This window comes from Eupeodes corollae, chromosome 1, assembly GCF_945859685.1.
Source record: "Eupeodes corollae chromosome 1, idEupCoro1.1, whole genome shotgun sequence".
NCBI classification, from domain to species: Eukaryota; Metazoa; Arthropoda; class Insecta; order Diptera; family Syrphidae; genus Eupeodes; species Eupeodes corollae.
Window position 1 is genome coordinate 52,354,399 of NC_079147.1, and position 17,697 is coordinate 52,372,095.

Below are 17,697 nucleotides of genomic sequence, written 5' to 3' on the forward strand. Positions count from 1 at the left end.
TGATAGGTCCTAATCAGTCTGGTTTTATACCAGGAAAGTCCACAGTCGATCTAATCACCCACCATCTTTTCATCGATTTCAAGGCCGCATATGTCAGCATCTATAGGGACGTGCTGTATAAAGCCATGTCTAGTTTTGACATACCTGCCAAACTCGTCCGTTTTGTGCAGGATGAACACGTAGAATTCACTCTGCTCCATAAAGGTTGGAAACAACTTAACAGAACCTTTTGATGTCAAAAAAGGTTTAGACAAGGTGATGCGCTATCGTGTCATTTTTTTAACATCGTGCTTGAAAGAATAGTGTAGAGCTCACTCGTCAACACTAGAGGCACTATCTTTCAAAAGTCTGTCCAATTACTAGCCTATGCTGATGACATTGACATAATCAGAAGAACTCAGCGTGATTTCAATGGGGCTTTTGTGAGTAATGAGGCAGATGCGGCAAAAATGGGTTTAACGGTTAAAGAGGACAAAACAAAGTACATGCTGTCATCAAGAAAGGACCTACAACACCGACGTCTTGGTCAAAACGTCACCATCGACAGACGTAACTTCGTCTACCTAGGCTCCGCTGGAAACGCAGAAAACAACACCAGCGCTGAGATCAAACGCAGAAGTACTCTTGCTAACCGCTGTTTCTTTGGACTACGAAAGCAATTGAGTGGTAAAGTCCTCTCCCGAGGGACCAAAGTGTTGCTATATAAGGCCCTTATCATCCCCGTCCTGCTATACTGTGCAGAAGTATGGACTATAACAAAAGCGGATGAAAGCACCTTGGGTCGTTTCGAGAGAAAAGTTCTTCGTGTGATCTTCGGTCCCGTATGCAGCGAAGGGGAATGGAGGAGAAGATGGAACGACGAGCTGTACTGGCTGTACAGCGACGTAGACTTAGCCAGAAGGGTAAAAGTCCAACGACTAAGATGGGTCACGTAAAGCGCATGGAAACCAATGCTCCGGCTCGGAAAGTCTTCGAATCCACACCCACAAGACAGCGCAGTATAGGAAGACCGCGGATCATTTGGCGCGCACAAGTGCAAAGTGACCTCACCCAACTTGGAGCGCGAAACTGGAGACATCTAGCTAGGGACCGAGCTAGATGGAAGAGTTTGTTGGGTGAGGGTCTAGTTCACACAAGACAGTAGCGCCACCTTAAGTAAGCAAGTATATTATTTTCACCATTCCAAGCAAAATCTAATTTCCCAATTTGATCAAATATGGGAGTGACAGATCGTCAACAATTGACACTTAAAAGTGTCATAATATCTTCCTTGGCTAGAGACAAGGCTCCATTGCAGGCACCAATGCAACAAGAGTTTTAAATTGTTCATCTGTCAACTGAATCTCTGCTGTTGTAAAAGTCATAACCCAACATTTTTGTTTCTCGTCCGCCTTTAATTCTATTAAAAGAAAAAACTTTGATCAAAAAAGTATGGAAGAAACTTAATCCACCAAAAAATACAATTTTACAAATGCATTCATCCGTTGGACAAAAACATTTCCATCAAAATGTCTGTCAACTACTTACATATAGCTGATTTCCCTCCCCTCTTACACCTACCTTACATCACAATCTCTTCTGTGCAAGCAAAACAATATTAAAGGGAACACTAATTCACGGTCTATGGTCACATCTATCATCAGAAGTACTCAGTGTTGTGTCAAACTTCCTGTTTCCGTTCATTGACATTTTGACTAAAAATCACGAATTCAAAACCATAGTGAAATCGAATTCAGTTAACAACAAATACAGCGATGCTTGTTCTTGTTTCGTAAAATGAAACTTTATAAAAACATGAAAATAATTAATCACCGATCGACTGACAGAAAATGACGACGACGACGACGCACGACGAGAAAGAGAAAGAGGGAAAGAGCCTACACGCATAAGACCACATCTACATCACCACACCAGTCAATGAACTAGTAGGATGTTGTTCGCAGATTTATCAAGTCAAAAAACGTCCAGACATACAGCCGCCTACTGTCACGCTCACAAATTTTCGCCCGATATCAATTCAACATGAATAGTGTGGTGAACAACTTTTGCGTGTTATTCATATTTTTATTTTATATATTTGAAATAAAAAGCTTAGGCGTAGATCACATCGAATTGACATACAAATTAAAAACTCATTTTAAGAGCTCTAACAAGTTTTCGAATTTATCAATAAGAAACTTTTCAAACTAGAAATATGTGAATTCAGTGTCTGGTACGGATTAGTGAGGTTGTTTAATTGGTCTGGGGCAAGTTGCGACGAAGCCTTATATTTATTCATCTAATCAAAAATGATAGTGATTTAGTTTAAGTTTCTCATTTTCGTTCGATATTTAGGTATCGAAAAGTTTCACTAGGTGACATTTAATTACGGTTAAAGCAAATTAAAAACATTAACGCGCCATCTATGTGTCACATGAATTATTAGTTGGTGACAGTGACAACTAAAGTCAGCGACGACAAGAAGTCTCCTTGAAAGCTACGTTGCATAAATGGTTGGTAACCCAAACAGAAGTCTCGCAAACAAATTTGAACGTCTGCACACCCAATACGGACACAAAAAAAAAACTAAAACTTAACTGTTATGGCAAATACGCACAGACGCACACCCAAAGGCTGCGTTCAAAGTGATTTGTCGTTGGACCATTTTCACTTTGCTACATGGAATTCGAAACAAGTCACCGCCTGCCTTAAGTTAGGTGTCATATCTGTCTCGAGGAGTTGCGTGGCCAACCAACCACAAGTGTCCAGTACAACTTCCTTTGCAAACGGAACCGGGACTGCATTATCGCGGTCCATACATGGCAATTTACGACGAAGAAACTGATATCCATACTATATCAACATGCGAGTCTACCCATATAGTGAGAAAATACTTTCCCACTGATCATCGTGAATGACCAGACGAGACCATGGTTGCTAGCGTCTATGACTACACTCTGCCCGATGTGTATCGTTAGTTCGCTTAATAAAAACGAAACTTCACAAATCCCTAGTGCTCGTATACTCAAAAGGTTATCGACTGTCATCACCGTTGATGATGGCGAAACGAATTGACGCGATGAAAAATCGGTACTTACATGTTATCGAAGATGTGATTCATATCGATGAATTTCTTTGAAATTATGATAAGTAAAAGTTTTTCTGTAGCGTTTTTTTTAAATAAAATAAAAAATATGGTGTATGAACATTTTTCTGGTATTTGTCTTAAATACACTTACAAACTGACAGTAAAATGTAGATTAAAAAATGTTTTGTTTTTAGCTGAGATGTCAATTTGTCATGTGATTTGACATTTAAAAGCTTAAGTGCGTGTTTAATTATTCAATCCAGAGGGCTCTGATATAACCCTACTCAGAACTTACTTGTATGACTCAGGCTCTGTTCAATAACTTGAGCTGAAAAAAAAAATGCTTAAATTTGAAATTCATCCAGTTGTTTATTTGGCCTCCAAAAACTTCACTCCAGCTGTCAATGTAGAGTCCACAATACAATCAATCATTTTTGTTTGTCTCTGAAGCCCTCCGTCAACTTTTCAATTTTTTATAAGATGAATCTGTTTTTGGTAAAACAAGTGAGTAAGTAGTCATTAGCACCAAAGAAAAAGTAAAGTAGGTAGGTAGGGGGTTAAGGTATCTATACTTCACCTACGCAGCTGTGTCCCAAGTTCAAGTCAAAATTAATTTTTGTCTCTAACTGATTTGGTGCTACAAATAAATGTTCATTATTCGTTTTGCTTCTCCATTTGTTTTTCCATTTGTTTCTTTGTTTGAACATTTCCAAGTTTATTTTAAGTGAGTGCCATATGTTTGTACGGCCTTAATGTACAGCTATAAGACTCCCCAAGGATAACCAGAAATAAAATCAGAAATGTATATACAAAATAATTTCTCCAAAAAAGGAATAAACAGAAATAATCTCGTGTCCGACAAAGCACAAAGGAGAACTCAATAATATCGAAGGAGAGTGAGACTGTTTGTTTTTGAAATGTTTAGACTAATTTTCTTCATCTTATGTGTTCTGTATATTGAATTAATGAAGAGTGCATCATTTTATGTTTTGTTTTGTCTATTTTTCTCAATAAAAATAATGTGTACAGTATAACACTGTTCAAATCTCTGAGGCATCAGACATAGTTTATTAAAAAACTTTACGAATATAAATTGAAACGGAACTCTTGCCCAGGGGCAAAACAAACATCAACACCAACAAAAAAAGAAACACGCATGGCACATGTTATATGTTCACACGGACAGATAATTTCCTGGTACACCAAATAGAGGTATAGTGTAAACAACTAAAATTTTATTTGCGCATGCAATAGTGATGATGTTGTATATTTTGATTTCCGAATAATAATAATTTCACTATATCTCACAGCTAGACTTTTAAATTCATATCCGTTTCGATTGTGTGTGCCGCAGCGCAGCAGAAATGTAACTGTATTTGGAAGAGAGATGAATTTTTTTTATTGTGCACCGTACATATTTGTATTTTCAAACTTCCTGCTTAAATGTCATCTAAAATCAACTGTTGGATCGAAGGTGTTGAAGTGATATGTCTCTTTCGTATAATGATCTTTGTTAGAAAAACAACAACTAATGTTTTGTATTTGAACCCCCGGGGCTTTGTTCCCTAAAAATTGACAACTTAGGTAAATGACAATCTGACATTTGTCAAGTTGACAGTTACTTTAAAATTTGTGTTATTTTCAAATAACTCCAGGGACATTGTTCCATAAAAATTGACAACTTAGAGAGATGACAATCTGACATTTGTCAAGTTGACAGTTACTTTTAAGTTTGTGTTACCTTCAATTTTGTCTGTTTTGAATTTTTCTTTTAATTTACTTATTTAAAGAGAATGGCGCAAAGTTTGAAACGATGTACATATTAAAATGTTTTTAGCAATTTACTAAGCTTAAAAAATGAGTTTGACTTTTAACAATTTGTTAAATTTATATGACATCTATGCAATCAATCTTATTAGTCGATGGAATGGTTCAGTCAACAGTTGGGAATTTTAATTAATAGGTCCGTTTAAGCGTATTTGCTTTGTTTATTTTCACGAACTGTCACTTTTAAGACGTGCTGTTGGACTCCCTTAATAAATTGTAAACTATTAAAGAAATTGCTAACTAGTATATTGTTAAACCCTTAATAATATATATGTTGTCCAGCTGCAAGTACAGCAGCGCTTTAACTCCTCCTGGAGCATAGGGCAGCAACAAGATCCTTCCACCTATCCCTATTCACCAAGCCAAGATTGAATACCTTGAGACCGAGCCTCCTTCAAAACTGATGACCTCCAAGTTGTCTTTGGTCTTCCAACGCGTCTATTACCCTGGGGATTACATTGGACCGATTGTTTTGCTTTATTGTCGTCAGGTTTCCTCAGTGTATGGCCTATCACAGCTCAACGTTAGGTATGGTTTTCGGCCACCGTATCTTTAGAATAGAGCGCAAAAAACGTTTGATAACAACGTTTCAGTCATCACATCGTCAATCGCCAGCAAAAACAGATTTGGTGACAAAAAATCTCCTTGTCTCACTCCTTGACGCACATCGAAGGAGTTGGAAAGCTGTCCATTAACTTCGAAAAAACGGACAGAACTGTGATACCGCGCCAGTTATTACAGTTTTTGACGTTTCCTTTCTTTGGTAACTTTACAATTACTCCATCCTTCCAGTCCTTTGGGTAAGTTTCACTCTCCCAGACAGCCTGCACGAATTTAAGCAGAATTCGGGGAGCTGCCTCAAGGTCTGCTTTTAGGAATTCTGCGGGAATACCATCAAGTCCAGCTGCTTGGTTTTTCTTTAGAACACTTGTTGGGGGAATGGTGGCAATAACCCTAGAAGATCTGCGCATGTTGTTCAATTTTAGATTCAATTCTGCATCGTGGGCATCATTTAGCAGGGCACAAAAGTGCTCCTTCCATCTTTGTAGCTGATCTTCTATCGTCACTAAAAGGTTGCCGTTCAAATCGAACACGGGATAGTTAGTGTTAGTGCTACTACGCTGATTTTGTCCCAGGTGTCTTAGGATATCCATGAATCTCTAGCTTTTATCTGTCTGTGCATATTTTCAATTCCAGCTTTCATGTATGCGCTCTCTTAATTTGGCAACATTTGACAACATTTCGTATGTTCGGTGCTTTGTCGCCGAGTGTGTTGACAAAATTACGACGTACGTTACGGTCATTTAGAACCCTTGTGTTGAATCTTGGTCTCCTCGCTATACCCTCTGAGCGACGCTGTACAGCAGCTGTTCGTAAGCGAAGCAAACCCAGTAACAAGTGATGGTCACTACCTGCATCAGACTTTCTTTCGTTACGAACATCGCACAGTGACTTCCTCCATTTCTGCTGTATAATGAAGTGATCGATATGATTTTTGGTTCGACCATCAAGAGATTCCCAGGTGATTTTGTGGCAGCGAAAATAAAGAACCCCCAATCACAAGTTGACGAGCGTTGCAGAAGTCGACAAGCATGCTTACCCATAGCTCGCTCGAGGCCTACGGTACCAGAACCAATTTTGGCATTTAAGTCCCCCATGATGATAATGATATCGCCCCCTGGAACACTGTTGTACACCGAATTTAGATAAGTATAAAAACAGGGCTTTTCGTCCGCTGAAGACTCGTTCGTTGAAGCGAAGCAATGAATAATGGTGACTTTTCTTATTTTTGAGCTAAACCTCGCCGTCATAATCCTCATCGAAATCGGTTTCCAGGATATAAGACTTTTGGTAGTTTCTTTAGTCAGCATGATGCCCACACCGTTGAGTCTTGGACCTCTGTCTGCCTCCTCTTTGCCAGAGTACAACATTCTCGTTTGACCCGATTCTGCAGTATATTCAGCTCTTCCTCTCCATTTGGTTTCACTCACTCGCAGAATGCTGATCCTATGCGGAAGCATTTAACGGCCCACCTGCTCGTACCTGCCTGGTGCGTACAGGGAACAAACATTCCATGCTCCAATCTTCGTTAGTGTTTTGTGGCCAAAAGTCAATGTTTTTAAAACAATTAATTTTGTACTTGAACTTTTTACAAAGCGATTCAACAGCTTAACTTCTCTAGGTTGAGTTTCCTATAAAATATTTTTTACTACGTTTTCCACTATGACAGCAGATTTAATAATATTGAAATTTGGTAACACTTTTTGTTTTCAACATGAAAACGGAAGTGAGATGGAAAATGTTTCCCGTTTCGATTCTCGAACTAGGGATGTGTTTGTTCACAAATTCAAATCGATTTAAAGTAGGGATGGGTTAGTTCGAGTTGCTGCCTATTGATGAAGTTAATTTGTACAATTGAACGATAAATGCAGTTGGAATGCAGCTTAAGATATTGTTGATTAAGTTTAGTTTCCACACGGTTATTGAAAGCAGAAATAAGACAAATAAATCATGTTTCCTATTCGATATTTCTACTTTAAATGTCAATTTGACATTTTTACTTCTAATTTCTTTTATTCTGGGATAGTTTCTCTTGATTGATATTGAAACTTGAAAACTCAATTATTTTCAGTGACATTTGATGTAATTTCACTTCTAGTAAAAATCACTTCTCTGCATTTTTTTGATACGATGATTTCATCAAAAACATTGAAAATAAAGACAAAACAATGAAGAATTCTCCGAAACAATTTAAACAACATATTTCAACTAATTATTGTTATTAACCTCTTTGTTAGCAATAAAAAGCTTGTTATAATTGAAAATGATTAAATCGCTGTTTTCAAAACCAAAATTCCATAATAAAAATAATGTATTACCTACTTACTTATGGTATACTTGCTTTGTCTGCATATTCGATTGAGTATCACACAAATTAAATTGTGATTCAACTTAAGATAAATTCTTTCAAAGCTTCTTAATCTTATAATGGACTTAAACTGCAATTTCGCAGATACTTCAAAACAAGGTTAGTCACTTTAATTTTCTGTGTCTTTTAACGGTTAGCGGTTCGTATAAATCGAATCATTTATTTTGATTGTCAAAGAAAAAAACAGACGAAGAACAAAGTGGGTTTAAGAAGTTTTATCAAAAAGTAAAATAAGAAAAATATAAACAAAGCAATTGATTAGTTTTTAAAATATACCTTCTTTTTTGGACATAACATAAAGTGCTGTGCAATATTTTCCAACTTTTGGTAAAATTAAGCTGGTAACTCACTTTTACTCTATTTTTAAAAACGTTATAGTAGAATTATACCAATGGGTTTATTTGTATAAACGTCATATTTCTGTAAACACAGTACCTGAATGACTGTTCATGCGTATTATTACGGGTCATCTTCGGATATCAGGGCGCCTAAGGCTGCGTAAAGACTAAACAATTTCGTAATCCGGTGCACACATTATGTTTTGGGCTATTACGTTCTCTAACCCAATTATTTATGTATATGACCGAAAAATGTAAACCAAACGAACTGCGATGTCAACATTTATCGACCAGCAAATAGCTCAAACGAATGGTATAGTTTTTTCTACCTGGATGTAGGTAACTGAAGCATTTTGATTTGACTTTTTGTGATATGGTCGGTGGCTTAATGGAGGACGGAAAGTTATGATAATTTAAAATAATTATTTAGCATGTGACATTTATGGGAATTTCTGTTTTTTTTTGTTGTATTTCTGCTTTACGATAATTGAACTTGATTACATTGCGTGTTTGTCAAAAGTTAGTTATATTTTTAATAGTATAGTTAAAATAAAAATCAGTTTATGTTTTTTTTTTTAATCCAAACAATAATTTAATTGGTTTTTTTTTTTGTTTCTTTTCAGGATACATCTTATTCAAGGTAAAAAGTCATACAACTTAAATAATTATCAAGATCACACGAGTTGACCAAGTAATTTATTTGTCGCTATTTAAATCAAAAATAAACTTTTATGAATTTGATTTGATTACATTTCCAGTTTATAAATAGATTTTATTACTTCTTAAAATATTTTGCTACTTACGAACGTATCCTAAATTAAATCAGTTCGACTAATATTTGATCTTCTAGGTGTAAACTTAAATTCAATTCGAATAAGACTTTAAAGGGATCATTACGTCGAAAAATTGATGTTTTTATTGTAGGTTGTAGTTAGACATTCGAAAAAGTGGTAATAGTCTGACCGCTAGAGTGCCCTGTAAAAACTCTAGCAGACCAAAACGTTTTTTAAAGTGTTTTTTAAGTTTCCAATCTTAGAAAGTTGTCCAACTTCGAAATATTAACCTAGAAGTAGTTACGATCAATAGTGAGAAGCCCCCCTTAAATTTTTGAAAGCATGTAAATTGAAATTAATCGTGTCCATACAAATTGACAACTTAGACAGATGCCAATCTGACATTTGTCAAGTTGACAAGTACTTTTAAGTTTAAGTTGTTTTCAAACTTGTCTGTTTTGAATGTTTTCTTTAATTTGCCTATTGAAAGAGAATGGCCCAAAATTTTAAAAGCCATTTTTAGTAATTTACTAAGCTTAACGAATGATTTACCTTACCTATTTGCTAAAGCTAAAATCACGGAATGGAGACTTTAACTTTTCACAATTTGTATTTTACGTAAAGTCAGCAAATAAATAAAACAGTAATGTGATTAATTCATTCTGTCCAATCACTAATATGATCATACCTTTATGAAACACAAAATGTCATACTGAACTGTCAAAAACAAAAGTTCAGGATAGTGCTCCCAATTGATATGAATAAAAGAGACTGCATTTGCATTCAACTGGCACTCTCTTAGAATGTACATGTACCCCAGGTTCATTGTTCTATAAAAAGTGACAACTAAGACAGATAACAATCTGACATTTGTCAAGTTGACAGTTACTTTTAAGTTTGTGTTATTTTCAAACTTGTCTGTTTTGAATTTTTCCTTTAGTTTACTTATTTAAGAGAATGGCGCAAAATTTTAAACGCCATTTTTAGTAATTTACTAAGCTTAACGAATGATTTACCTTAACTATTTGCTAAAGCTAAAATCACGGAATGGAGACTTTAACTTTTCACAATTTGTATTTTACGTAAAGTCAGCAAATAAATAAAACAATAATGTGATTCATTTATTCTGTCCAATCACCAATATGATCATACCATTGTTAAAAAAGAAAAACCTTTATAAAACACAATATGTCATACCTAACTGTCAAAAACAAAAGTTCAGCATATTGCTTCCAATTGTTATAAATATAAGAGACCGCATTTTCATTGAACTGTCATACTTTTAGAACGTGAATTTACCCCAAGGCAACAAATTAGCTTTCCTGCTGTCATTAATTTCATACCTAGAACTATACGGCTTTCGTACTTTCAAGGGGTCTGCTGAGCATGCTCTAGCTATTTATCTGAAATAAAGCTATTTATCAGGAATTGGGCTATTTATTGGAAATTGAGCTATTTATTGGAAATTGAGCTATTTATTGTTAATCGGGCTATTTATTGGAAATTGGGCTATTTTTTCCCAAGTTGCCGCACAGAAGTATATTATGACATCCCAATCATAATTGGGCTTAAAATAGCCCAAATCTTAACTATTAACCTGAAATTAAGCTATTTATCAGAAATTGGGATATTTATTGTAAATTGGACTATTTATTGGAAATTGGGCTATTTCTTCCCAAGTTGCCACACAGAAGTATATTATGACATCCCAATCATATTTGGGCTAAAAATAGCCCAAATCTTAACTTTGGCGATTATTAACAGAATATTATGTATACAGTTTTTATTGGTAGGTATATTATATGAGCAACTTTTTTATTCCGATTTCAGAATACACTTATTCTAAAATTGAGCTTTCCAACTAGTTCATGATTTGGTAATATTGCTGCTAAGGTGCTGTTTTACTCTTCTTTCATTTAACTGTCATTTTTAGAACGTAAATTTACCCAAAGCAACAAATTAGTTTTCCTGCTGTCATTAATTTCATACCTGAAACTTTACGGCATTAACCTTTACCTTCAGTTTCCCACACTGAAAAGCAAAACATTTTTATTTACAAACAAACTTCTAACACAAATGTCAGTCTTACTTTCAAGGGGTCTACTAAGCTTGTAAGATTGGACTATTTATCTGAAATAAAGCTATTTATCAGACATTGGGCTATTTATAAGAAATTGGGCTATTTATTGGAAATAGGGCTATTTATTGTAATTTAAGCTATTTATTGGAAATTGGGCCATTTATTGTAAATTGGGCTATTTATTGAAAATTCGGCAATTTTTTTTTCCAAAATTGCCGAACAAAAATGTATTATGACATCCCAAACATAATTGGGCTAAAAGTAGCCCAAATCTTAACTTTGGCGATTATAAACAGAACATCCGATTTTAGGCTACACTTATTCCTAAATTGAGCTTTCCAGCTAGTTCATGATTTGGTAATCTTGCTGCTAGGAGCTGTTTTACTCTTCGAACGAAAGCAGATTGTAGTTATAGGCACGGCTTACGTTTTATTATAATTCTCATCCGATAACTTTAGTTCTTTCCTGAAAATTATAGTTGTTAGTAAAATATTAACAATCAAACTTCTCACCCAAATGTCAATTTTACTTTCAAGGGGTCTGCTAAGGTTGGTAGATTGGACTATTTATTTGAAATAAAGCTAATTATCAGGAATTGGGCTATTTATTGGAAATTGGGCTATTTATTGTAAATTGGGCTATTCATTGGAAATTGGGCTATATTCTCCCAAATTGCCGAACAAAGATATATTATGACATCCCAATCATATTTGGGCTAAAAATAGCCCAAATCTTAAGTATTAATCTGAAATTAAAGTATTTATTAGGAATTAGGCTATTTATTGTAAATTGGGCTATTTAATGGAAATTGGGCTATTTGTTTAAAATTGGGCTGTTTATTGTAAATTGGGCTATTTATTGGAAATCGGGCTAAAAATAGCCCAAATCTTAACTTTGGCGATTATAAACAGAACATTTTTCATACAATTTTTAATTGGGATATTATTTGAGCAACTTTTTTATTCCTATTTTAGGCTACACTTATTCCTTAATTGAGTTTTCAAGCTAGTTCATGACTAAGTAATCCTGCTGCAAAGGGGCTGTTTTAATGTTCGAACGAAAGCAGATTGTAGTTATAGGCACGGCGGCTTACGTTTTATTATAATTTTCATCCGATAACTTTAGTTCTTTCCTGACAATTATAGTTGTTAGTAAAATATTAACAAAAAAACTTCTCACCCAAATGTCAGTCTTACTTTTAGGGGGTCGGCTAAGCTTGCTAGATTAGACTATTTATCTGAAATAAAGCTATTAATCAGGAATTGGGCTATTTATTGGAAATTGAGCTATTTATTTGATAAATATAATAATAGTTGGGCTAAAAATAGTCCCAATCTTAACTTTGGCGATTATTAACAGAGCATTTTTTATATAGTTTTTAAGTGGTATATTATTTGAGCAACTTTTTTCATACCGATTTTAGGCTACACTTATTCCTAAATTGAGCTATGCAGCTAGTTCATGACTTTATAGTCCTGCTGCTAAGGAGCTGTTTTACTCTTCGAACGAAACAGTTTCTAGTTATAGGCACGACTTACGTTTTATTATAATTCTCAGCCGACAACTTTAGTTCTTTCCTGACAATTATAGTTGGTAGTTCTGAAAGTGAGCAAATTACACACTGAATAACCTGTTTATTCTTTTTGTTTTTCCCGTTTTGTTAAGTTAGACGAAATTTGCGTAGAAAAGGAGAGAATTTACCTGTCATTAACTTTTATGATGACATTTTTCCATACAATGAAATTCATTCATTTCACTTTTCATAAAATGCTGCCCTACACACAAGACACAAGAAAGATATAAAAAATAAAGATGAACAAAAACATCCCGAGTTTATAGCGTTGATGTTTTCTAAAACAAAACAAAAACAAACTCTTTATCTGACAGCTTGAATGACAGCAAGAATTCTGTAACTGCTCCACACTTTGCAATCTTAAAACAGCAAAAATAAAAATAACAACAAAAATCATTTAAAAAAGACTTATATAGTGTACATATGTACATTTATGTATTTTGTCTCCCCTGCTGTGACAATAAGAACAAAACATAAATACCATGAAGAAAGGAAAATCCATATTATGTACTATATCCGTATAGTAAATGCGGGAGAAAAAAAGTCTACACTTTCATCAACTACCCATGTAAACGTCAGAAGCTAAATTTAGAAAACGGCCATTGGGGTGTGTTATCGAAACGAAACGACCCGAGATCGCATGCAACGAAAGTAAAGTTGTATTTTTGTAGGATTAAGTTGATTTTTGAAGAAAAATTCCTTTTGAAAGGAGTTTTTCTTTTGTGTGTGCTGTGCACATTATTTTTCGCAAAATATTATAACTGCAAAAAGGAACTTGAAACGTACAAATAACAAGAAGGGTGCAAACATAATGAGTTTGTGCATCAGCAGTTCTCTCCTGGGATGATTACTTCTTCAATTTTGAAAGTAGAGAAAACGAAGAAAAAGAAAAGCATTTAATTGCAAATCTTATAAAAGAATTGGAAATGTTATTTCCGTTCGATACGAGTATATGTACCTATAGTAAAGGAAATGTGAGTCAGAAACAGACATTCTCGAATCGTGCTAATTGCACCCACCCTCAAATGCAGTTGAATTAAATTTATCTGCCGTCGTAATCAGATTTGACTTGTTCAAATACAGTTTTATAAGAAGAATGTGTCATTCGATATCATTTAGCCCCACTGATTTCTATTTCGAATGTTTAGACTTATCTTAAACTAATATATAAATGCTTTGTTTGTTCGAGTGACTTTTAAACCTATACGAGTGTTGGAGGGGAATTAAATATAAGATAAGGTTTATCTACATCTGGTCCGTGATAATCGATGATAACTTTCAAAACAATTTCTTCTATTATTATAAAATCAAGAGAAAAGTATTGTTGTTAGTCTCGGAAATGCCTTGTTTAAGTAATACTTTGTTTTTATTTGACGTTTAAGTAGATAACCTCAAAACTACCCCAAAAAATAAAAACTTTTAGGCTAAACGCACTATTTTCAATATTCCAATAATATTGACAGTTGAAAAACTAAAGCGAGTTATATCCCTGCTGAATATGACGTTTACATTTTGCATATGAAATGTTTGTATTTTGTTTTATGTCAATGCTTCCTTCCTTAACCGATTATAACTTTCACAGTTGCTTTTTCAATTATTATGATATTATTACTTATTTAAAGACAATGTTTACAAGAAAAATCAGCTCAGTTTGTAAATTTCAACAAATCTACTGAAAACTTTTGTGCTGAATGCACTATTTCCAATATTCCAATGAGTTGACTATTGGGAAAATATGTAGAGTTGCAACTCTCATGCGTCTTTTCGCCTCAAAACATTTTGTTTACACACTTCATTTTTTATTACTCTAAAAAGTTTATTCTTTTCTTTATTTTACATACAATAGGGAAGAATACCTCAAAAGAATGAAAATTGACTGTTCTTTTCGACTTCTATCACAACGAGTTATTCTATTGAGAGATAAAACGAGCGATCTCATTGGTCGGGTTCTGTTTGACAGCTCGAAACGAAAAATAATAGGACATTTACATTTTACATGAGTCAATTTTCATTATTCAATTATTATGGTATTACAATTTGAAATGTTGTTATTTGACATTATAGGATTTCTATTTTTATTTAATTGTTGGACGCCACTTAAAATGTTGCTTTGTAAATTGGAGTATATCATAATTAAAATTTATCTTTCTTAAATTTAGAACACAATTTTGATAATATTGACAAAATTCCAAATGGTTGGAGCAATAATGTGTCAGACTTCAAATGTCGTCTTTAACTTTTATTTTGAAATGTGAATAAAGTGAAAACATAGCACGATGTACAAAAGGTATGCTGATTGTATTGTGACATTATTACGCAGTAAACTTATTAATGAATTTCATTTTTCTTCTGCGGCAGCAACCTTAATTTGTGTATACCTTACAGGTAGATCACAAGCTGTTGAAATAAATGGGTAGCTGTCAAATTTCCTTCCGAATTTAACTGGTGTTCCGCAAGGCACCATTCTTGGTGCATTGTTGTTTTCAATGTACATTAATTCAATTCCAAACTCAATGAAATTTTGTTCCTAAGCTTTGTACGCCGATGAAGTGCAGGTTTACTTAAATTGTTCCCTCGGTTTATTTAAACACTAGATTGAATGCTTCAATGAGGATCTTGAAAGGATTCAGAATTGGCTACAACTTAATTCTTTAAAGACTAAATGTATAGTTATTTCCCAAACACCTCTTGATCTGTCTTACTTTACATTATATTCCCATAAAACGCGTCTTTTACTTGTTTTTGACATTTTTAATATGATAAAAATGTCAAAATTGACATTTGACTGCCTAAGAACCCTACCCATCGTATTCTGTAATCGATGTGATATTCACAATGATTGCAATGTAAAATTTCTTAATGCGATCGATGAGTGCTTCCAGAAATGAAAAAAAAAATCAATAATCAATTAATCATACTTTAAGGTGGAATGCTTGTATAGGTATCAGGTACCAGCTCGGTCCCTAGTTAGCTGTCTCCAGTTTCGCACGCCAAGTTAGTTGAGGTCTTCACCCACCTGAGAGCGCCACCTGAGTCGCGGTCTTCCTCTACTGCGCCGTCCTCGGAATTGGATTCGAAGACCTTCCGGGCTGGAGCGTTGATGTCCATCCGCTCTACATGATCTCTAAGCCGTTGGACTTTAATTCTGCTAACTAGGTCAGAGTCGCTGTACAGCCCGTACAGTTCGTCGGTATATCTTCTCCTCCATTCTCCATCTATGCGTACGGGACCAAAAATCACCCGAAGAATTTTTCTCTCGAAGCATCCTAAGACGCTCTGATCTTTCTTTGAAAGGATCCAGGCCTCAGCGCCATAAATGAAAACTTGGATGACGAGTGTCTTATAGATGGTGATTTTAGATGCTCGAGAGAGGACTTTACTTCTCAATTGCCTTCTAAGTGCAAAGAAGCAGAGATTTGCAAGAGTTGTTCTTCGTTTGATTTTAGCGCTGGTGTCGTTGTCTGTGTTTATAGCGGTGCCTAGGTAGACAAAGTCCTTAACTACCTCAAAGTTATAGCTGTCCATGGTGACGTTTTGTCCAAGACGTCGTCGTTCAGTGTCCTTTTTTGATGACAGCATATACTTGGTCTTGCCCTCATTGACCACTAAACCCATCTTCTTCGCTTTCGTCGCAATGCTCAAAAACGCTCCACTGACATCACGCTTTGATCTTCCAATTATGTCAATATCATCTGCGTATCCGAGTAATTGGATGGATCTTTGGAAGATTGTGCCTCTAGTGTTGGCGGTTGAGTTTTGCACAATTCTTTCCAGAACGATGTTGAAGAAGTCGCATGACAGTGCATTGCCTTGTCTAAAATCTTTTTTGACATCAAATCTTTTCCGACCTTGATAGAGCAGCGTGCATTCTCCATCTTCATACTGCACAAACGGATAAGTTTGACAGGGATGCCAAAACTAGACTTTGCTCTGTAGAGCTCTTCCCTATGGAGGCTGTCGTATGCGGTTTTAAAACCGATAAAGAGATGGGGGGTATCGATTTAAACCTCCGGGGTTTTTTCCAAGATCTGCCGTAGTGTGAATATTTGGTATAAAGTAGACTTTCCTGGTCTGAAGTCACACTGATAAGGACCAATCAGGTTTTTGACGAACGGCTTCAGACGTTCACATAATACGGCAGAGAGGATCTTATACGCAATGTTAAGGAGACTGATGCCTCTATAGTTGGCGAAATTTAGAGGGTCTCCTTTCTTATGTATCGAGCACGCTCATCGGGCGTGCTTTCTTCCGACGATATTTTGCAGATGAGTTGGTGCATGCTCCCTACCAAGTCATCGCCCGCTGCTTTGAATAGTTTGGCAGCGATGCCGTCAGCCCCAGTAGCTTTGTGTGACTTAAGTTTAGATATAGCTATCTTCACTTCGTCAAGGTCGGGTAGGCGGAATTGTTGATCTGCGTTGCCGAGGTTGTGTGGTTCTGTCACTTTTATAGCGGAATTCGGTTCGTCATCGCCGTTATATAATTTGGAGAAGTGGTCTTTCCATATTCTCAACATAGACTGCAGTTCCACTACGATGTTCCCCTGATCATCTTTACAGGTTTCTGTTCGTGGCTGGTCCTGGTACCCTTGGGAGGTTATTTTTACCTTTTGGTTAAATTTACGAACCTCATTGCTGTTCTGACATCCCTCTATCTCCTCGATCGCTTTTTTTTTCATCTAAGAAGCCGGTGTTCTTCTCTCCTCTTCTGGTCGTAGAGCTCGCGAACAGCTTTGGTCCTTCTGTACAGCGCCGTTTTGTATGATTAGCTGCGTTCGCTTGCCAGCATTCGTCGTCAAACCAGTGGTTTCGCTGTTGTGGCTGTGTAAAACCTAGCACTTCAGAGGCGGCATCTCTGATAGCTGCAAGGCGATATTGCCACTGATTTTCACCTTCTAAAAAAAACACAACAACAAAAAAAACGCTAACAGGAGTATTTTTATAAACTTTAATAAAACTACTCCTTAGCCTTCTCCCCACTTTAAATATTTTACTCTACTCCGAAATTAGTGCACGTCATAGGAAAGCTGAAATTTGTTGGATTTTTTTGAAGTCATAATTGTTTTGTTTGTAATTTTTCTGTAACAGTATTCGTCTGAACAAAAATGAAC

At 35.5% G+C, this 17,697-nt stretch overlaps 1 protein-coding gene across 11 annotated transcripts in view; it reads left to right on the top strand.

The window, feature by feature from the left end:
• LOC129938805 (F-actin-monooxygenase Mical) overlaps positions 1 to 17,697 on the top strand; it is a 230,362-nt gene that overhangs the window by 65,901 nt on the left and 146,764 nt on the right. For all 11 annotated transcript variants that reach the window (XR_008780483.1, XR_008780484.1, XR_008780485.1 and 8 more), the window contains exon 3: positions 8,785 to 8,801. The gene's annotated coding sequence lies outside the window, so the exon portion shown is untranslated. The remainder of the gene's footprint in view (positions 1 to 8,784; positions 8,802 to 17,697) is intronic.